The 23497-nt window shown below is 43.4% G+C and overlaps 1 pseudogene; it reads left to right on the top strand.

Annotated features, from left to right (window-relative positions):
• Nucleotides 1–23497, top strand: part of LOC138855383 (zinc finger protein 84-like) — a 225488-nt pseudogene that overhangs the window by 102376 nt on the left and 99615 nt on the right.

Raw genomic sequence — 23497 nt, 5'->3', positions numbered from 1 at the left:
TAGAGTAAGTCGGATGTAAAAGTAAAGAGTTACTAGTGAAGAGAGAAGAAGAATTAGAAGAGGAAAATAAAAGGATGTTAAAATTATTTCTTGAATAATGATTCATTTGGGAATAAAACCCGAGAAAGAGGGTAACCCTCCTAAAGAGTAAAGGTTTATTATTGAGATAATTTTAGGAAAAGAGCCTTGATTAGAGTTAATTAAGTGGGAAAATAAGTATGTTTGGGTTGATGAGAAGTAAAAGGCTACTGAAGCTGAGATTAAAGCATATATGAATAAGTAAATTATCCAGGAGGTTTCATTGATAAGTATAGCGAAAAGTATCCATGATATGTGATTAATAGATGAATAAGCTAAAATTTTTCGAAGGGATGTTTGGTTAATCCCTCCTAGGGCTCCGACAATAGCGGAAGTTAGTCCTAAGAAAATAATGATGTGTGTATAGTATTCTGTAGATAGATAAGAGATTAAAAATATAGGGGCGAGCTTTTGGATTGTCATGAGAATAATAATTTGGGTCCAATTAAGACCTTCCATAACTTGAGGAAATCAAAAATGGAATGGGGCCGCTCCTAATTTAAGAAGCAGGGCTAAGGAGATAAAGGAGAGTGAAATTCTCAGAATGAAAAAATTTAAGGTTGAGGATAAGATGGTAATGGCTGACCCTAGAGCTTGAATCAAAAAGTATTTTAAGGAGGCCTCTGACAGTAATTGGTTTTCTTTTGATGAGATTAAAGGAATAAATGATATGAGATTGAGTTCAAGACCGATTCAAGCTTAGAATCATGATGATGAGGAAATGGTCAGGAGGAACCCTGATAGAAGTGAAAGTATAAAAATTATTTTATAAGGCGAAAATAAAATTATAAAGAGAGATTACTCTCATAAATGAGGCATGAGCCCATTAGCTTAGATTTAGCTTATCTTTATATTTTGTATGTAGAAGTGTAAAGGACACGAAAGGTTTTGATCTTTCGAGGATTGGTGCAATTCCAATTTAAATAGAAAAAGGTGACATAGGGTTATAGAGATAAGTGATAAAGGATTGGTCTTTGAGTGCTTATAGGACCTTCTCCATATTTAGTTATTCTTAGCAGATTAAATGAGAAAGAAACTTAAGTTGTTAAGAAAATAAAAATAAAAAAATAAAAGGGGGGTTATTTTGCATATTTTAAATTTGCGCTAGTATATATATATACATCTCTACACATGAAAGTGGTGAATTGAGTATAATTGTACGAGTGAGCTTATGTATACCAGAACAGAATAATAACATTGATCACTGTACATTACGATTAATACAGTTATAAGTAGAACCCTTCGTGAGAAAGGAGATTCTACTTATATTAGTATTAATCGTCTCCTAGATTCCCCCATTTCCGTGAAGATATTCCTAATAGATGGTAATGGAGGAAGATAAGACAAAGCCGGTATTTCTTTATAGTAATTTTCTGATAAATACACTAAGAGTGTAATATATCTATTAGTAGACCATAGCAATAAGCTAATTGATAAGATGGCTTGATATATACGTATATACTGTTATATACGAGCTTAAGGTATATAAAAGCTGAGCTAGTATAGATAATAGCTTACAAGCTGGATACACTGTGAATATCATAGATATGAATGGACTGTATGATTTACAGGATTATGAATGATTCGGGTAAATTTACATTTCTTTAAATGTGTGTGTATATATATATATATATATATATATATATATATATATATATATATATATATATATATATATATATATATATATATATATATATATATATATATATATATAGACAATAAGGGGAATAGAAAAATTTGTAAAGTTATATAAGTAGTTTTTATGTTAATTGTAGTTTGTTTGTTTGGATAATTTAAACTGAAAATTCAAAGTAAAGCTGAAGATTAGCATTTCACTTACGATGAAAAGGTTGTCACAGAGGCGACTTATTTTGTTACTTATGACACCTTGCTAATTATTATGATTAGGAAAAATATTTTGAAGTTCTAGTATGTAGTTAAGGAAATCATAATTATTGGTGATAGATAATAGTATTGTGTAGGAAAATTGAAATATATGAAATGAAATAAATGGAAAGTATTGGTTAAACTAAGTACCTTGTGTATTAGGGATATTTTATATTAAATATTTATGATATTTTTCCCGAAATAAGGATTGAGGGTTGAGTTTTTGTAGTAAAAAAATTCAAAACTTTGTTTTAGTAGTGAAATGTTAATCGGGCCTTAAAATATCTGTTTTTTTTTTTTGTTTTTGTTTTTTTAAAAAATTCAATTTTTTCTTTGCATTGAAGTAGGGTAGAGTTTAGGAATAGAGGGGGTAAGCTCTTTATTTAATTATTTTAATTATAAAAATAGATATAAGGCATACTTAACTAGGCTTAGAAGTAGTCATGTTTACATGGGGTTATACCTGAGGCATAGGGAAGTGAATATTTATTATTTTTTAAATAGGTAAGAAAGACTTTTTATCAATTTAGTTTAGAGATTTAAAGTGAATATATTAGTATATGAACTGTATCATGTACCTCAAGGTACATTGTATCATGTACCTCAAGGTACATGATACAGTCACATAAGTGACTGTTATATTTTAGGCTCACCCACAACCGGGTTTATGTGTTGATCCAAACTCAACACAGTACATGAAATGTTCCCAGCCACCAAGACACACACCTCAGTCAACACTAAATAGGAAAATATGGAATACAGTGTCACATGGAGAGTGCCGGTGGAGGAAAGGTTACTGTGGGAATAGACTTGACTAGCACTAGTGAATTATTGCCGGATGTCGAAACAAGTGGAAATAAACAAATATTGAACTATCTATAAGTAATATAGTGAGTGACAAGGATATGTATGTGCAGTGACATAGTGGCATCTAAAAGGGACCAGGAGGCACAGTCCCCACAACACAAACAATAGTAGCTACGACAACCCAACTCCAGGTGATATTTTAGTGGCAGGAAACAGAAAAAGAAAATGTAAGGAAATAACAAAAATAGTCCACCACCTTGGAGCCTTGTTGGACTGGAGGCGCAGCCAGTGACCACCCACGGCCCTCCAGAACTACAACTACTGATGCCAATAACAAAATCCCCCCCAACAAACACAGAATACAACCTCGTTCATATTTGCTAATATACAGGGCTTTAAGCTGTCCACCAACAACAAAATACCTTTTTTCAGTTGACTTCTAGAGGAGTCTAATGCAATGTTTGCAGCCTTCACAGAGACTCACACAAAAGATCACTTTGACAGTGAAATATGGATAAGTGGTTGCAACCTTTTTAGATGTGACAGAATGAACAGGCAACAAGGGGGGGGTTGGTGAGCAGCAACTTTAAACCTAGACAGCAATGCCTAAGCGTACATAATAAGGCAAATAGATTACTGGGATTTATATCAAGAAGTGTAAGCAACAGAAGTCCAGAGGTTATACTGCAGCTTTATACATCATTAGTAAGGCCTCACCTAGATTATGCAGCTCAGTTCTGGTCTCCATATTACAGAATGGACATAAATTCGTTAGAAAACATTCAGTGTAGGATGACCAAATTAATACATAGCATTAGAAATCTTCCTTATGAAGAAAGCTTGAAGACTCTTAAGTTACATTCACTTGTTAGACGAAGAATGAGGGGAGAGCTGATCGAAGTGTATAAGTGGAAGATAGGTATTAATAAAGGGGATATTAATAAGGTCTTGAGGATATCTCTCTAAGAGAGAGCCCGCAGTAATGGATTTAAATTAGATAAGGTTTAGATTTAGAAAGGACATAGGAAAGTATTGGTTTGGAAATAGGGTAGTTGATGAGTGGAACAGTCTACCTAGTTGGGTTATTGAGGCTAGGACTTTGGGTAGTTTCAAATTTAGGTTGGATAAATACATTAGTGGGAGGGGTTGGATTTGAATGGGACTTGCAAATGAGTGGATATTGTTATCAGAGCTTATTTCTTGGGTAGCATTGAGGATTGGATTGGGAAAATGTTTCGTTAGTGTGATGAATTGCAAAGGACCTGCCGAGCATGGGCCAAGAGGCCTGCTGCAGTGATCCTCCTATCTTATGTTCTTATGTTAAAAGAGTTCCTCATCTGCATGGAGTTGCTGAACATCACAAATGAGGTAGTTGAAGTTCTATCAATAAAGATCGAGAACCAAAACCTAGTCATTGTGGTTGTATACAAGCCACCAGATGCAACCTCCCAACAGTTCAAGGAACAACTACTGAAAATTTATTACTGTCTGGAAAGCCTTCCAGCTCCATCCCTAAACATCTTACTGCTTGGTGATTTCAACCTAAGACATACAAAATGGAAGAATGTAGCAAATAATGTTATAGCTGAAACAATCCCCGGAGGTAGCGCAGATGAAAGGTCATACACACATCACCTACTAAGTCTCTGCGAAAAACACACCTTAAACCAGCAGATAGTGGAGCCAACAAGACTAGAAAACACACTTGACCTTATCTTCACAAATAATGAGGGCCTGATAAGAGACATAAGAATATCAAAAACAACTAATTCCGATCACAACCTAATCGAAGTCCAGACGTACATGCATAGGGGTCCTGATCAGCAGAATGCATGTACCTGTGAAGGTGTCTTCACAAAATACAACTTCAACAACAAGAACATCAACTGGGACCAGGTAAACCATGTCCTAAATGAAACGTGTTGGGAAGATATCTTAAATGACATGGATCCAAACCAGTGCCTTGAAAGGATCAACTTCCTGGCAGCTGAAGCATGTTCTAGGCATATTCCCCTAAGAAAGAAGAAGAGCAGGAGTAAACTGGAGAGAGAAAGATGCTCTCTCTACAGAAGACGGCGAAGAGTCACTGAGCTCCTCAGGAGTGCTAGAATATCTGTTACACGAAAGGAGGCACTGACCAGGGAAGTGGAAACTACCGAACTTAAGTTAAATGACTCTTACAGGAACCAGGAGAGACAGGAGGAGCTTAAAGCTATTAGTGAAATTGAAAGAAATTCGAAATATTTCTTTTCATATGCCAAAAACAAGGCAAATACCACATCTAGTATCGGGCCCTTACTCAGACAGGATGGGATTTACACAGATGACAACAAGGAAATGAGTGAAATACTGAAATCCCAGTATGACTCTGTGTCTAGTGAGCCACTAATCAGTCTGAGGATCGACGACCCAAATGATTTCTTCATGAATGAGCCTCAAAACTCCATAAATGTATGCCAGATTTCCGACATTACCCTAACTGCGATAGACTTCGAAAAAGCCATTGACAACATGCTCATACACCAAGCCCTGGGCCCAGACTCGAGGAACTCTGTATTCATTAAGAACTGCAAGAAACCCCTTTTGCGTGCCCTAAGTACACTATGGAAGAGGAGCTTGGACATGGGTGAAATTCCAGTCACTTAAAACAACGGATATACCCCCACTCCATAAAGGTGGCAGCAAAGCATTAGCTAAGAACTATAGACCAATAGCTCTGACGTCCCACATCATAAAAATCTTTGAAAGAATGCTAAGAAGCAGGATTGCAAATCACCTGGATTCCCAAAATCTGCACAATCCAGGGCAACATGGGTTCATGGCAGGTCGCTCCTGCCTCTCACAACTACTGGATCACTATGATATGGCTTTGGATGCACTGGAAGAAAATCAGAATGCAGTTGTAATATACAGAGACTTTGCAAAAGCATTTGACAAATGCAATCATGGCGTAATAGCCCTCAAAATACGTGCTAAAGGAATAACTGGGAAAGTGGGGAGATGGATCTTCAACTTCCTAACGAACTGAACACAAAGAGTAGTGGTCAACAGAGTTAAATCGGAGGCTGCCATAGTGAAGAGCTCTGTTCCACAAGGCACAGTACTCGCCCCTATCTTATTCCTCATCCTCATATCAGACATAGACAGAAATATACACCACAGCACTGTATCATCCTTTGTGGATGATAATAGGATCTGCATGAGGCTGGCATCTGCTGAGGATGTGGTTAACCTTCAAGAAGATATAAACAAAGTTTTCCAGTGGGCAACGGAAAACAATATGATGTTCAATGAGGACAAATTCCAACTACTCCGTTATGGAAAACTGGAGGAGATAATAAATAGAACAGAGTATTCAAAAAGTCTGGTCATACAATAGAGCGGAAAAATAATGGGAGTAGTAATGTCTGAGGATCTCACTTTCAAGGATCACAACAGTGCAGCGATCACAAGTGCAAAGAAACTGATAGGATGGATAATGAGAACGTTCAGAACGAGAGATGCAAAGCCAATGATGATCCTTTTCAAATCACTTGTTCTCTCTAGGCTGGAATACTGCTGTACATTAACATATCCATTCAAAGCAGGTGAAATTGCAGATCTAGAGAGTATACAGAGATCCTTTACTGCACGTATAAGTTCTGTCAAGCACCTTAACTACTGGAAACACTTGAAAGCACTTGACTTTTACTCTTTGGAACGCAGGAGGGAGAGATATCATAATCTACACTTGGAAAATCCTGGAAGGAATGGTCCCAAATCTGCACACAGAAATCACTCCCTACGAAAGTAAAAGACTGGGCAGGAGATGCAAAATGCCCCCAATTAAAAGTAGGGGCGCCATTGGTACACTAAGAGAAAACACCATAAGTGTCTGGGGCCCAAGACTGTTCAACGGCCTCCCATCAAGCATTAGGGGAATTACCAATAAACCCCTGACTGCCTTCAAGAGAGAGCTGGACAGATACCTAAAGTCAGTGCCGGATCAGCCAGGCTGTGGCTCGTACGTTGGACTGTGTGCGGCCAGCAGTAACAACCTGGTTGAGCAGGCCCTGATCCAACGGGAGGCCTGGTCATGGACCGGGCCACGGGGACGTTGATCCCCAGAATAACCTCCAGGTAATCCAGGTAACCTCCTTCACACACCTTACACCACACCTTAACTTATCAAGAGCATCACTAATGCCCTTGCATACATCAAGAAGCCAGCTTCATTATACCCCTTAAGATTGCAATGTCCATAAGTCCCTGACGCGGAAGCTAAGCTACGATATCCTTCTGAAAAGGCTAAATGCCATGTGTTCCCAGTGATGTCCTTATTCCTCCATTGTGTCCCATAAAATATCGCTACCAGTACCCTGATTCTCTCCCTTACTGACACATGTCTAAAAACCCATGACATATACACAAAGTCCGTGACTAGATATCCCATTGCGTTCTGCACCGCCACCCCCCCACCCCCCACATCTAAGCTTAACGCCCTTAAAATGCTAATCTATCCTCCATTCACAATACGTAAAACCCTACTAAACCATTCTTTCACTGGTTCCAACCTCCTACAAAAAAATACCGCTGAAAGACAGTGCCAATGTCCCCACACACACAACACTCCCCTCCCTCCTGCATCAGCCTATTTGCCAATACTTCTCCAGACGGCAATATATTGTGGAGGAATTTAAACATTACTTCCCTTACTACTGCCTTCAGTCGTAACCCTTTTTAATTGGCCCCATATATCACTCCATACATCGGATATATACCTTCAACCTTAGCAACCACCTCTCCACCACCCACCTGAGCCAGTCTTCCTGTCTTGACCTTGCGTGGGTCCCTCAGAAATTAATAACCTCAACATTCCCTCACACATCTGGACATCTCTACCCCTCGCCAAATGCTCCAAATCCCTTCTAACCCATACCAAACCTGTGCCTGCAACCCTACCTTCCCTCAAATAACTGTGTTAAATATACATGCCCAACATCCTTTGATGCAGCACCATTAACGCCAGCCCTCCCCTACATGCCGGAAGACACACAACATCTCTCGATAACCAGTCACATCCCGAACCCCAAATATATCGATATACACGCTTCAACAGACGCTTCTCATCGCACATTTTCAAGGGATATATACCTACCACATGCCACAGCTTACCATACAAAAGCACATTCACTACAATAGCACGCTGGTGTAACGTCAGACCTCTTGTACGCAATCCTGCCAATCTACCCAGAACCCTATCCACAGCTTCTTTCAAATTCACCTCCCTCATCTCTTGAAGGTTTCCCGTATGAACAACCCCACACACCTTAATTTGATGCACCATGGGCCAGCTGTCTTCAAGTCCTAGAGCCCCACCCATGCTGTCCCCCACCCTCATTAGCATAGACTTTTCCCTATTAGTCGTCATCCCTGTTGCCCGTCCCCCACCCTCATTAGCATAGACTTTTCCCTATTAATCGTCATCCCTGTTGCCCTTCCGAAATGCTCCACCAGTTCACCCACCTTTCGTAAATCCTTTGACCTTCTGAATAGAACCGTGGTATCATCCACATAACCCACGATCCCTGGATGCACAGCCACTTCATCTCTCTTCACTCCCTCCCGTACACTCCATCGCACAGCCCTATAGAACGGATCCTGGATCAATGCAAAGAGAAGCTGCGACACATGGCACCCTTGCCAAAAGCCCCTTTCAGTCCTAACTAGTTTTCCTAGCCTACCATTTACCTGCACCTGTACCATACAACACCTTTGCCAACTGACGATTTCCTTCCTAAACCCTTGCCACTGCATTAACTTCCACAATGCCTCACGCTCCACAAAGTCATATGCCGCATGCCTATCCAGTGCTAATACCCCACCTTTATTTGCCCCCCCCACTTTCGTCTATAAACCTACGTGTGATTCCTTGCCCCACGCACATTGATTGCCCAGGCACATCATACTGACTCTCATCCAAAACTTTGTCAAGAACTCTTTTCATCCTATTCCCTAACATTTTAGTGAAGATCTTGTAATCACCACACATTAAAGTAATCGAAGGATAATGATGTATGTAATCACAAGACTTCTTTTTCGGGACCATGACCACCACACCCGTACATTGCTGTTCTCCCAACCTACCTTTGGTTTTCATAGCATTAAATAAAGCCACTAAAAAATCACACAAACATTTCCAGTTTTTCTAATAAAAATCACAAGGAATGTCGTCAATCCCCGGCGATTTTCCCACACTCATTCCCTCCACTTCCATTCTAATCTCCTCCTCACTTATAAGCCCACTCAGATTCAACTGATCCTTATGCTCCAGATTACAACATACCCATTCACCCATTTCCCTTAGCGCCTAACCATTAACCCCCACTCTTGCCATGCATCTCATACCACACATCCACATAGCAACCCATACCCTCTGTTCACATGAGCACATGCCCCTGATGATACCCCTCCAATTGCTCCTGGACCCTCAAGCTCATTATTTCCGTCGCCCTGCAACGTTTTCCCTGCTCTCTCAAGACATATGCCGAAGGAGAGTTGCCCCATAAAACCTCATCGATTCCTCCGCGATTCAAGCTGCATCAAATTCACGATTTTGAATGTCCCTAATCAGTTCTTTCAAACCCTCAATCTCAGCCACCGGATACTCACCCCCCATCCAATATAGCATTCCTGCAGTTGACTTTCAAGGTAATGTAAAACACCATATTGAAATCTCCGCTCTTCCCTTCCCCGCTTCTGATAAAAATCCCACATCTTCCCTTTACCGACCCTGTCCCACCACCCAAGGATGTCCACCCCCCTAACTGTCTGCCCACCATTTCCTCCAAGCACTCTCAATGTTCACTCTCAAAAGATTCCCTCCCACCCACTTTATGCAATAACCCAACATTCAACTTCCAATAACCGTTGAAATGCTTTGGCAATTCTTCCCAATTCAAGTCCACCAGAACCCCTCTATGGTCAGAGAAGCTCACATTCAATGCACAAACGCTGCTTACCCTCACCCCCCTGGATACATAGATTTGATCAAGCCTCACCGCATAATCACGCCTAATAAACGCATGCATGACCCCACCCACCTCCTCCCCTCCCACATCCACTACATTCACACTTCGCAACAGATCCCCTAAATACCCCAAAAAAAACCTTCCTCTAGGTTCTACGTCCTTACACTAACAATACAGTTCCAATCACCTCATAGAATCGTAACGACTGGCAGCAAACTTAAATGATAAATAGGGACGTCCCTAAAGAACCTATTTTTGATGCCCATGTCTCCTTCTGCAGGCCCATACACCCCTATGAAACCCACTTGAACCCCACCCCACGTGCCATCTACCCGAACCACCAACCCCTCCTCCCCTACCTCACATCTTTGCAGAAAAAATGGGCTAGCTTCTATAATTAACAATGCCACACCACCTTTCAGTCATGCAGAGCAACCCATATACACATCATATCCATCAATCATTAACTCCCCCAATGATTTATAATTGTGTTCTTTCAGGAACACAAGGTCAGGTACATCTCTTTAAAAATACCTCCAGACTCTTACATTTGTCTACTGATTTCAACCCATTAACATTTAAATAATACACTTGAAGGATTCAATGGAGGCTTGCCTTTAGACACCTTTAACACTCTTAGATCCTAGACGAGCACTCCCACCTCTCCCCCCACACCCCCCTGTGCCTTTCCCTTTCACATGCTCAACACACTTTGTTCCACCCATACCTCTACGGGTCACATCGTGCCATGCTTTTTTCCCAGACCTTTGCCCAGGAGTCAAAACGTTATCACTATCTGATATCACAGCAGCTCTCTTGCGAGAGCTACGATCTGCAACCATGGCCCCCTCTAGTCTGTTATCCCTGTGGACATTCATTACTACATCCTGTTCTACTTCCACGCCACAAGCGGCATGCACGTTGGGGCCTCCTGCCCTTGCCTCTACACTCTAGGTTTCCAAACCAGCATGGATCATCGTAGACGCCGAAACGTCCAGCAATTCATGCAGAGCCTCCTGAATGGATACCTCCATTACATCCTGAGCAATTACAGAATCCTCCTCGCCTGCCGCCGACACTAAGCCTACATCCTCTCCAAATCCAGGTAGGGTCACACATGCAGAAGACAACTCTGTCTCCCTCTCTACCTCCTCACTCCACGACTTGTGTGCTGGAGACTTACACTGCGTTGCCGTAGCATATGTTTACTGCTTCCTTGCATCATCAGTCCTTGCATCAGCCTTTGATCTTTCTCGTCGCGTAGGACATTTCGCTGCGATGTGATCATAAGTCCCACATAATCGACAGGTACACCTCTGACTTGTGTACGTAACGAAGACTTGAGTACGGAAGTCCTCCATCACCATGTACGATGGTATAGGGTGCTTTAGGGACATTTTAAAAGAAAAAGACCCTTCTGGCATGCCGACAAGCAGTCCATCACGCCAACGTCCCAATGTCGCCAAATGTATCATACAATAACGCCCATAACCAGCTTAACCACATCCTGGTACCTGGCCACCATATTTTCATAAGTGTTGCATTGCCGGAATTTGACGAAAAGCCTTGAACTACCTTTCAACGAAACGCCATAGAGCTCCTCGTTTGCAATGCCATACATGTCCCTTAATATCGCCGTCAGCAAAAGATGGGTGTTCTGACTATTGAGCGAGCCCTTCACAAGTTCAAGACAAACAGTGTTGACACACCTACGTCCACCTTCCGCCATTATGAAAGTACTGCCACCTGCCACCAGGGGTTTAGAGAGCAGCTCCACTGTCGTCCTCTCTGCACAAAGGCCGAGAGACGAATGCATATTTTTGATTGATTCATAATCAGCATTCTGTTAAGCAGCATTGTGCTCACTCCAGTGCTAATCAATCCACTCTATTCATAACGATCAAGAACTTCATTTTTCCATCTATGCAATGTTTTTCTTTATTTCACTAACTTCTGCTACTAACTTTTAGAATAAGACGTCAACAATTTTTTATTCTGTTTCTTCAGGTCATAGGGTAAGTTTAATATAATTTTTATGCACCTGTTACGACTTTGATGTCGTAATATTTTAAGTTACGACTTTGATGTAACTTAATATGTTCCTGGCTCCTACAGGCTGCTCACACTGCTGTCTAGAGGTTATAAAATTACACTGAAAAACACAGCAACTTTTGGGCCAGCATGTACTCATACAAATTAAGAAGAATGAGTGCAAATAATTAATGTTGAAAAATGAAGGACATAAAAACTCACCTATACAGAAATATATCTATATTAATAATAACTTGTATACAACTTAGAATCTACTACGAAAAACCACCGGACTCCAGTTTACATTAACTCACTAGCACACTGCTACTAATGAGTTAAACAAAATAAGTCATCAGGGAGGGACCATGACATACACATCCCTGTCTTCACTTATGCCTGGTAGACTAATTATCAGCAGGCAAAACATCATATAGTACTCTCGCATAAACAGTCCTCTGCATACTAGGGCCTTACAAATAAACATGAGAGCACTTCTACACAAACACCTATAGTATACGCTAAAAAAATTACCAAGATTACCTACTCAAACTACTGCCCAAACATAATGACTTTGCCCCTGTCACCACCCGTCTCCTACTTAACTAAACACACATCTCATCTGCTCCTGTCCTGGCCACTGCCTAACTGACAGGAATAAAACGCGTTCGCTTTCAGGGAATAATACACATATACTACACGAACAATAACATTATATATGGAGCGTTATTTTATATATAGTTTTTTAATGCAATATTCTACAATAGCTCCCCATAACCATCCTGTGGGACCTCCCTTCCTGCGATTTGTTTAAAATTGTCATTACGATTTTGTGAGTTGCGTTATTTTCACAAGGTCAGCAAAGCCGTTCAGAAATCAGAACAGTTATTAAGTACGTATTTGTGCATGTTTCTTCAGTTCACTTCAGATTTTTTTTAAGCAAAATTAGAGAAGATTTTGACGAGCGTGAGCACCAAGCAAAAGTCACCTCGTAAAATGTTAACCACAGAACTGTCACAAGGAGACAAAGAATAAAGAAACGGAGATAAGTTTAGGATAAAATCATTTATTCATATACTAAATGTACATAGGCAGCACTATCGTGGTGCCAAGTGATTGTAAAACAGAAACTTGTAACTGTTTTACATGATGGTAGGATTGCTGGTGTCTTTTTCTGTCTCAAACACACTTACTTGCAGTTAGGTTACACTACACACACATGGACATGCATATATATATACATACACACATCTAGGTTTTCCTTTTTTTTTTTCTTAATAGACTTTGTTCTTCTTTCTTTCCTCTGTTATCCACAGAGAAGTGGAAAAGAATTTTTCCCGTGTAGTCATGCATGTCGTGTGAGGCAACTAAAATGCCGGGATCAATGGGCTAGTAACTCCATCTGTATAAAATACTAAAAATGAAAAAAAAGAAGTTAAACTTTATAAAACTGGGATGGATGAATGTGCGTGGATGTAGTGCAGATGATATGAATGTGCCTGGATGTAGTGCAGATGATATGAATGTGCCTGGATGTAGTGCAGATGATATGAATGTGCCTGGATGTAGTGCAGATGATATGAATGTGCCTGGATGTAGTGCAGATGATATGAATGTGCCTGGATGTAGTGCAGATGATATGAAAGAGATGATTGCTGATATTATGAATGAAAAGGAGTTGGATGTCATAGCTTTAACGGTAATAAAGCTGAAGGGGGTAGATGATTTTCAGAGGAGAGAAATAAATAGGATTAAGTCAGGAGTATCTGAAAGTTAGAGCTAAGGAAGGGGTAGCAATAATGTTGAAGGATCAGTTATGTGGATTGTGTGGATTAAAATAAGGGTCGGATGCGAAAGTGGGTCATAATAATCGTGTATGTTCCTGGAGAAGAGAAGAGTGTAGAAGAGAGATATTTTGGGAGATTTTAAGAGAATGTATAGGAACCTTTGAACCAAGTGAGAGTAATTGTGGTAGGGGACCTGAATGCTAAAGTAGGAGTAACATTTAGGGAGGGTGTGGTAGGTAAGTTTGTGGTGCTATTTGTTAATCATAATGGGAGCCTTCTGACTGAACTTTGTATAGAAAGGGGTTTAGTTATAAGTTATACATATTTTAAGAAAAAGAGGATAAATAAGTATACAAGATACTATGTAGGGCATAATGGCAGTAGTTTGTTGGATTATGTATTGGTAGATAAAAGACTGTTGAGTAGACTTCAGGATGTACATGTTTATAGAGGGGCCACAGATATATCAGATCACTTTCTAGTTGTAGCTGCAGTGACAGTAAAAGGTAGATGGGATGCAAGGAAAATAAAAGCAGCAAGTGAAAGTGAGGTTAAAGTGTATAAACTATAAGATGAGTCAGCTAGGGTAAGATATAAACAACTATTGGAGGATAGATGGGCTAGTGAGAGCATAGGCAATGGGGTCGAAGATGTATGGGGTAGGTTTAAGAATGTAATGTTTGAGTGTTCAGCAGAAGTTTGTGGTTACAGGAAAGTGGGTGCGGGAGGGAAGAGGAGCGATTGGTGGAATGATAATGTAAAGAGAGTAGTAAGAGAGAAAAATTTAGCATATCAGATGTTTTTACAGAGCAGAAGTGATGCGAGGAGGGAAGAGTATATGGAGAGAAAAAGAGAAGTTAAGAGAGTGGTGAAGCAATGTAAAATGAGAGCAAATAAGAGAGTGGGTGAGATGTTATCAACAAATTTTGTTGAAAATAATAAAAAGTTTAGAAGTGATATTAATAAGCTGAGGAAGCCTAGGAAACAAATGGATTTGACAGTCAAAAATGGAAGAGGAGAGTTATTAAATGGAGAGTTAGAGGTATTGGGAAAATGGAGGGAATATTTAGAGGAACTGTTAAATATTGATGAAGATAGGGAAGCTGTGATTTCGTGTATAGGACAAGGAGGAATAAAATTTTGTAGGAGTGAGGAAGTGAGTGTGAGGGAAGTTCATGAGGCAGTGGGTAGAATGAAAGGGGGTAAAGCAGCTGGGATTGATGGGATGAAGATAGAAATGTTAAAAGCAGGTGGGGACATAGTTTTGGAGTGGTTGGTGCTTTTATTTAATAAATGTATAGAAGAGGGTAAGGTACCTAGGGAATGGCAGAGAGCATTTACCTGGAGACCTGAGAGGGTTTCGGGGGTCAACGCCCCCGCGGCCCGGTCTAAGACCAGGCCTCATGGTGGGTCAGGGTCTGATCAACCAGGCTGTTACTGCTGGCCGCACGCAAGCTGACGTACGAACCACAGCCCGGTTGGACAGGTACTGACTTTAGGTGCCTGCCCAGTGCCTTCTTGAAGACAACCAGGGGTCTATTGGTAATCCCCCTTATGTATGGTGGGAGGCAATTGAACAGTCTTGGGCCCCAAACACTTATTGTGTTGCCTATCAGTGTACTCGTGGCGGCCCTGCTTTTCATCGGGGGAATGTTGCATCTCCTGCCAAGTCTTTTGCTTTCATATGGAGTGTTTTTCGTGTGCAGGTTTGGTACCAATCTTTCCAGGACCTTCCAAGTGTATATTATCATGTATCTCTCTTGCCTGCATTCCAGGGAATACAGATCAAGGACTGTTACGGTTCGAATCTTAATCTTTAGCCAGGTTAGCGCACTCCGTAACAATACACTTCATAGAAGGAGAAGATACTTCCAAACTTAGAAATTCAAGGCACAAATAATAGTTACTCAGTCTTTTCTTAGTTTCTTTTCATTTAAAAGCTTAAATACTTTAGATATTCACAAATATCTATTAAATATCACTGTCAGAAACTTTCAATCACACAAGAAAACTCTTAAATAGAATATACATCATAGACCTCCTCTGGAGACTGTCAATATTGTCACTACACTTGATAATGATCAGAGGAATATTACTGCTTCCTCAATAGTAACATTACTTGTGTGCAAGTACATATTTGAGAATTAACACTTTCAATGAGTAACTCCCTGGCATAAGGAATATATCACAAAGTTCTAAGCTTGACACTGGTCGTCACATCATAACCTGAAGGTAACAGTATATAATTGTCCGCAGACTTCACTTCACCATAAACCACAAGCTGGTTCAGGAGTTTCTATAACAGAATTCGCTATTCAAGTGAGAATGAGGCGGAGTACTAGGAGGGTAGCTCAGTCACTGCACACTGAGTCGGCAGAGAGAGCGAACTGAATTAACACAGTTAATCCATACATGACATCAACTCGCCAAAGGGGAGAGGGAACAGTAGGCTAAACTACCCTCCAAGGACATACCTTGTTTCAACTTTTAGTGAGCTGTTACCTACCTAACACATTACTCAAAATACAAATATATATACATATCATACCCGGGTATATTCCTAAATCAGATAATATTATAAACTAGTGGAATCTTTAATTTAGCTAATATTAAAGAAACCCCGAGTATAATATTAAGTGGATAATATATATAAATTAATCTCATTATGACCTTGGTCATAACAAGGACCTTCAACCGTTCCCAGTAATTTAGGTGCCTTATCGTACTTACGTGTGCCGTGAAAGTTCTTTGTACACTCTCCAGGTCTGCAATGTCGCCAGCCTTGAAGGATGCCGTTAGTATACAGCAGTATTCCAGCCTAGAGAGCACAAGCAATTTGAAAAGAATCATCATGGGCTTGGGATCCCTAGTTCCGAAGGTTCTCATTACCCATCCTATCATTTTCCTAGCTGATGAGGTGGATGCATTGTTGTAGTCTTTGAAGGCGAGATCCTCTGACATTATCACTCCCAGGTCCTTCACATTACTTTTCCGCTCTATTGTATGGTTAGAATTTGTGGTATACCCTGACACATTTTTAATTTCTTCATGTTTTCCATATCTGAGAAGTTGAAATTTCTCCTCGTTGAACTTCACATTGTTTTGAGTGGCCCATTCGAAGATTTGGTTGATGCCCGCTTGGAGTCTCCTGGTGTCTTCGATGGAGGTCACTGCCATGGTGATCCTGGTGTCATCCGCAAAGGAAGACACAGAGCTATGGCTTACATCTCTGACTATGTCAGAAATGAGGATGAGGAATAGAGTGGGAGCAAGTACTGAGCCTTGTGGAACAGAGCTTTTTACCATAGATACCTGGGACTTCACTCTGTTTACTATTAGTCTTTTTGTTCTATTTGTCAGGAAGTTGTAGATGCATCTACCAACGTTTCCTGTTATTCCTTTATCCCGCATTTTGTGTGCTATTACATCGTGGTCACACTTGCCGAGAGCTTTTGCAAAGTCTGTGTATACTTCATCTGTATTTTGTTTATCCTCTACAGCATCCAGGACCTTGTCATAGTGGTCCAGTAGCTGGAACAGACAGGAGCGACCTGCTCTAAACCCGTCTTGCCCTGGGTTATGTAACTGATGGGTATCTATGTGGATGCCTATCTTGCTTGTTAGAACTCTCTCAAAGACTTTTATGATATGGGATGTTAGTGCTATCGGTCTGTGGTACTTTGCAATTGCTTTCCTGCCACCGTTGTGGAGTGGGGCTATGTCTGTTGCTTTTAGTGTGTGTGGGATGACCCTTGTGTTCATGCTCACTCTCCTTAAAATGTTGAAGGCTCGCAATAGGGGCTTCTTGTAATTCTTTATGAACACAGAGTTCCACGAGTCTGGGCCTGGGGCAGAGAGCATGGCATGTCATTAATTGCCTCTTCAAAGTCTTGTGGAGTTAAGATAATATCCGAGATTTTTGGGAAGATCAAATTTTAGGTTTCATTCATAAAGAATTCATTTGAATTGTCGTCCCTTAGAGTGGGCAGTGGCTCGCTGAACACTGAGTCATATTGGGACTTCAGTATCTCACTCATTTCTTGGCTATCACATGTGTATGTCCCATCCTGCCTAAGCATGGACAATGCTGGATGTTATTTTTTCCTTGGATTTGGCATAAGAGAAGTAGTGTTTTTTTTCAATTTCCTTTATGACTTTTAGTTCTTCCTGTGATTATTGTCTCCTATAAGATTCCTTCAGCTTAAGTTCGATATTTGCAGTTTCATTGACTAGTGCCTCCCTTTGTATTTCAGATATATTGACCTCACTCAGCAGCTCTGTGACTCTTCACCTTCGTCTGTATAGGGAACGTCTCTCTCTTTCTAGTTTACATCTTCTTTTTCTTTTTCCTAATGGAATGTGTCTTGAACAGATCTCAAGAACCACAGAATTCATTTTTTCAAGGCAAATGTTCGGATCTGTGTTGTTTAGGATATCTTTCCAGCTTGTTTCATTAAGGCCATGGTTTACTTGATCCCATTGTGTGTTTTTATTATTGAAATTGAATTTCGTGAAGAGACCTTCATGACTGCTCACATTTTGCTGGTCAGGAGCCCTGTGCATGCATGTCTGTACCTCTATTATGTTGTGATCTGAGTGAATTGTCTTTGATACAGTTATGTTACGTATCAGATCGTCATTGTTAGTGAAGATGAGGTCCAGCGTATTTTCTAGTCTTGTAGGCTCTTCAGTTTGCTGGTTTAAGGTTAATTTGTTGCAGAGATTTAATAGTTCGTGTGTGTGTGAATTTTCATCTGAGCTGCCTCCCGGGGTGATCTCTACTAAAATATTGTTTGCTATACTCCTCCATTTTAGGTGTCTCAGGTTGAAGTCTCCTAGTAGTGAGATGTTTGAGGCAGGAGTTGGGAGATTTTTCTAAACAGTGGTCAATTTTCTCAAGCTGCTCCTGGAATTGCTGCAAAGTTGCATCTTGAGGCTTGTATACTACCATAATGACAAGGTTTTGGTGAATAGCGTGCATAGTTCTTTTGTACAAAGGACAAGGGGGCAAAAGAAAGTCAAAAATTATAGGGGAATAAGTCTGTTGAGTATACCTCGTAAAGTGTATGGTCGAGTTATTACTGGAAGAATTAAGAGTAAGACGGAGAGTAGGATAGCATATGAACAAGGAGGCTTTAGGAAAGGTAGGGAGTGTGTAAACCAAGTATTTACAGTGAAACATATAGGCAAACAGTATTTAGATAAGGCATTTATGGATTTGGGAAAGGCGTATGACAGGGTGGATTAGGAGGCAATGTGGCAGATGTTGCAGTGTATGGTATAGGAGTGAACAGTTTTCACGAGGACAGTGAGGCTCAGGATAAAATATATAAGAGAGAGGGAGATTATTTCTCAGTAAAAGTAGGACTTAGACAAGGATGTGTGATATCACCATGATTGTCCAATATATTTGTAGATGGGGTTGAAAGAAAAGTGAATGGCAAGAGGTGTGGATTAAAATATAAAGAATGAAACACAAAATAGAAGTTGTCACAGTTGCTCTCAGCTGATGACACTGCTTTTGAGAGATTCTCAAGAGAAGTTGCAGAGGTTGGTGGATGAATTTGGTTGTGTATGCAAATGAAGAAAATTAAAATTGAATATGGGATAGAGTAAGGTGATGAGGATACAAAAAGATTAGGTGACAAAAGATTGGATATCAAATTGGAGGGAGAGAGTATGGAGGAGGTGAATGCATTCTGATATTTAGCTCTAACTCTCTCAGATACTCCTGATTTCATCCCATTTGTTTCTCCCCACCGACACTCGCCTACCCCCTTCAGCTGTGTTTCACTTAGGGCCAGGACATCCAACTTCTTTTCAATCATAACATCATTAATAATCTCTTTGCCAGCATTTTAGTTGCCTCATACGACACGCATGGCTTACAGAGGAAAGATTCTTTTCCACTTCCTATGCACAATAGAGGAAACAAAGAAGAACAAAGCAATAGAGAAGAGTGAGGATTTGCCTTATGTGACTCTGCCTACACAAGGTGGGTCCTGCAGTGAGGAGGTCGAGAGAGCGGAGGAGATGGAGTCAGCAGGTGTGACGAGGGGGGGGACACCCCTTCATTGAACGCAGCTCAGGTGTTGGAAGAGGACACCCCGACTGCGAGTGCTAGCGATGTGGAAGACTCATTAGCCATGGCTTTAAATGTGTTATTGGCTGACAAGAGTATTGGGAAGGTTGGGAGTCCAGATCTAGTTCTTGGGTCTGTTGTGGATCCGGGCGTGGAACAGGATCTGAGGTCTGCGCAGTGTGATAAGAATATTTTGATGCAAGCGGTGGAGGTGGAGGTCCACCGGGACAATGTATCAGACGACATGATGCAAGCAGAGGGAGCATCACGGAAGCGCGCTGCTGCGCTATCTGACTCCGAGGACGTGATCACGCCTGCTCAGCGCACTGGCAAAAAGTCCTGGGCGGAAGTTACGCAGAGAGGAGGGATGATGGGTCACCTGTGTTGTGTGAGTGGGGGGAGGGATGATGGGTCACCTGTGTTGTGTGAGTGGGGGGGAGGGATGATGGGTCACCTGTGTTGTGTGAGTGGGGGGAGGGATGATGGGTCACCTGTGTTGTGTGAGTGGGGGGAGGGATGATGGGTCACCTGTGTTGTGTGAGTGGGGGGGAGGGATGATGGGTCACCTGTGTTGTGTGAGTGGGGGGAGGGATGATGGGTCACCTGTGTTGTGTGAGTGGGGGAAGAGATGATGGGTCACCTGTGTTGTGTGAGTGGGGGGAGGGATGATGGGTCACCTGTGTTGTGTGAGTGGGGGTAGGGATGATGGGTCACCTGTGTTATGTGAGTGGGGGGAGGGATGATGGGTCACCTGTGTTGTGTGAGTGGGGGGAGGAATGATGGGTCACCTGTGTTGTGTGAGTGGGGGGAGGGATGATGGGTCACCTGTGTTGTGTGAGTGGGGGAAGGGATGATGGGTCACCTGTGTTGTGTGAGTGGGGGGAGGGATGATGGGTCACCTGTGTTGTGTGAGTGGGGGGAGGGATGATGGGTCACCTGTGTTGTGTGAGTGGGGGGAGGGATGATGGGTCACCTGTGTTGTGTGAGTGGGGGGAGGGATGATGGGTCACCTGTGTTGTGTGAGTGGGGGGAGGGATGATGGGTCACCTGTGTTGTGTGAGTGGGGGGAGGGATGATGGGTCACCTGTGTTGTGTGAGTGGGGGGAGGGATGATGGGTCACCTGTGTTGTGTGAGTGGGGGGAGGGATGATGGGTCACCTGTGTTGTGTGAGTGGGGGGAGGGATGATGGGTCACCTGTGTTGTGTGAGTGGGGGGAGGGATGATGGGTCACCTGTGTTGTGTGAGTGGGGGGAGGGATGATGGGTCACCTGTGTTGTGTGAGTGGGGGGAGGGATGATGGGTCACCTGTGTTGTGTGAGTGGGGGGAGGGATGATGGGTCACCTGTGTTGTGTGAGTGGGGGGAGGGATGATGGGTCACCTGTGTTGTGTGAGTGGGGGGAGGGATGATGGGTCACCTGTGTTGTGTGAGTGGGGGGAGGGATGATGGGTCACCTGTGTTGTGTGAGTGGGGGGAGGGATGATGGGTCACCTGTGTTGTGTGAGTGGGGGGAGGGATGATGGGTCACCTGTGTTGTGTGAGTGGGGGGAGGGATGATGGGTCACCTGTGTTGTGTGAGTGGGGGGAGGGATGATGGGTCACCTGTGTTGTGTGAGTGGGGGGAGGGATGATGGGTCACCTGTGTTGTGTGAGTGGGGGAGGGATGATGGGTCACCTGTGTTGTGTGAGTGGGGGGAGGGATGATGGGTCACCTGTGTTGTGTGAGTGGGGGGAGGGATGATGGGTCACCTGTGTTGTGTGAGTGGGGGGAGGGATGATGGGTCACCTGTGTTGTGTGAGTGGGGGGAGGGATGATGGGTCACCTGTGTTGTGTGAGTGGGGGGAGGGATGATGGGTCACCTGTGTTGTGTGAGTGGGGGGAGGGATGATGGGTCACCTGTGTTGTGTGAGTGGGGGGAGGGATGATGGGTCACCTGTGTTGTGTGAGTGGGGGGAGGGATGATGGGTCACCTGTGTTGTGTGAGTGGGGGGAGGGATGATGGGTCACCTGTGTTGTGTGAGTGGGGGGAGGGATGATGGGTCACCTGTGTTGTGTGAGTGGGGGGAGGGATGATGGGTCACCTGTGTTGTGTGAGTGGGGGGAGGGATGATGGGTCACCTGTGTTGTGTGAGTGGGGGGAGGGATGATGGGTCACCTGTGTTGTGTGAGTGGGGGGAGGGATGATGGGTCACCTGTGTTGTGTGAGTGGGGGGAGGGATGATGGGTCACCTGTGTTGTGTGAGTGGGGGGAGGGATGATGGGTCACCTGTGTTGTGTGAGTGGGGGGAGGGATGATGGGTCACCTGTGTTGTGTGAGTGGGGGGAGGGATGATGGGTCACCTGTGTTGTGTGAGTGGGGGGAGGGATGATGGGTCACCTGTGTTGTGTGAGTGGGGGGAGGGATGATGGGTCACCTGTGTTGTGTGAGTGGGGGGAGGGATGATGGGTCACCTGTGTTGTGTGAGTGGGGGGAGGGATGATGGGTCACCTGTGTTGTGTGAGTGGGGGGAGGGATGATGGGTCACCTGTGTTGTGTGAGTGGGGGGAGGGATGATGGGTCACCTGTGTTGTGTGAGTGGGGGGAGGGATGATGGGTCACCTGTGTTGTGTGAGTGGGGGGAGGGATGATGGGTCACCTGTGTTGTGTGAGTGGGGGGAGGGATGATGGGTCACCTGTGTTGTGTGAGTGGGGGAGGGATGATGGGTCACCTGTGTTGTGTGAGTGGGGGGAGGGATGATGGGTCACCTGTGTTGTGTGAGTGGGGGGAGGGATGATGGGTCACCTGTGTTGTGTGAGTGGGGGAGGGATGATGGGTCACCTGTGTTGTGTGAGTGGGGGAGGGATGATGGGTCACCTGTGTTGTGTGAGTGGGGGGAGGGATGATGGGTCACCTGTGTTGTGTGAGTGGGGGAGGGATGATGGGTCACCTGTGTTGTGTGAGTGGGGGAGGGATGATGGGTCACCTGTGTTGTGTGAGTGGGGGGAGGGATGATGGGTCACCTGTGTTGTGTGAGTGGGGGGAGGGATGATGGGTCACCTGTGTTGTGTGAGTGGGGGGAGGGATGATGGGTCACCTGTGTTGTGTGAGTGGGGGGAGGGATGATGGGTCACCTGTGTTGTGTGAGTGGGGGGAGGGATGATGGGTCACCTGTGTTGTGTGAGTGGGGGGAGGGATGATGGGTCACCTGTGTTGTGTGAGTGGGGGAGGGATGATGGGTCACCTGTGTTGTGTGAGTGGGGGGAGGGATGATGGGTCACCTGTGTTGTGTGAGTGGGGGGAGGGATGATGGGTCACCTGTGTTGTGTGAGTGGGGGGAGGGATGATGGGTCACCTGTGTTGTGTGAGTGGGGGGAGGGATGATGGGTCACCTGTGTTGTGTGAGTGGGGGGAGGGATGATGGGTCACCTGTGTTGTGTGAGTGGGGGAGGGATGATGGGTCACCTGTGTTGTGTGAGTGGGGGGAGGGATGATGGGTCACCTGTGTTGTGTGAGTGGGGGAGGGATGATGGGTCACCTGTGTTGTGTGAGTGGGGGGAGTGATGATGGGTCACCTGTGTTGTGTGAGTGGGGGGAGGGATGATGGGTCACCTGTGTTGTGTGAGTGGGGGGAGGGATGATGGGTCACCTGTGTTGTGTGTGTGGAGGGAGGGATGATGGGTCACCTGTGTTGTGTGAGTGGGGGGAGGGATGATGGGTCACCTGTGTTGTGTGAGTGGGGGGAGGGATGATGGGTCACCTGTGTTGTGTGAGTGGGGGGAGGGATGATGGGTCACCTGTGTTGTGTGAGTGGGGGGAGGGATGATGGGTCACCT

The sequence above is a fragment of the Cherax quadricarinatus genome, chromosome 92 (assembly GCF_038502225.1).
Source record: "Cherax quadricarinatus isolate ZL_2023a chromosome 92, ASM3850222v1, whole genome shotgun sequence".
Classification (NCBI taxonomy): Eukaryota; Metazoa; Arthropoda; class Malacostraca; order Decapoda; family Parastacidae; genus Cherax; species Cherax quadricarinatus.
Note: the sequence above shows the minus strand (reverse complement) of the source record. Positions and strands in the feature narration are given on the sequence as shown.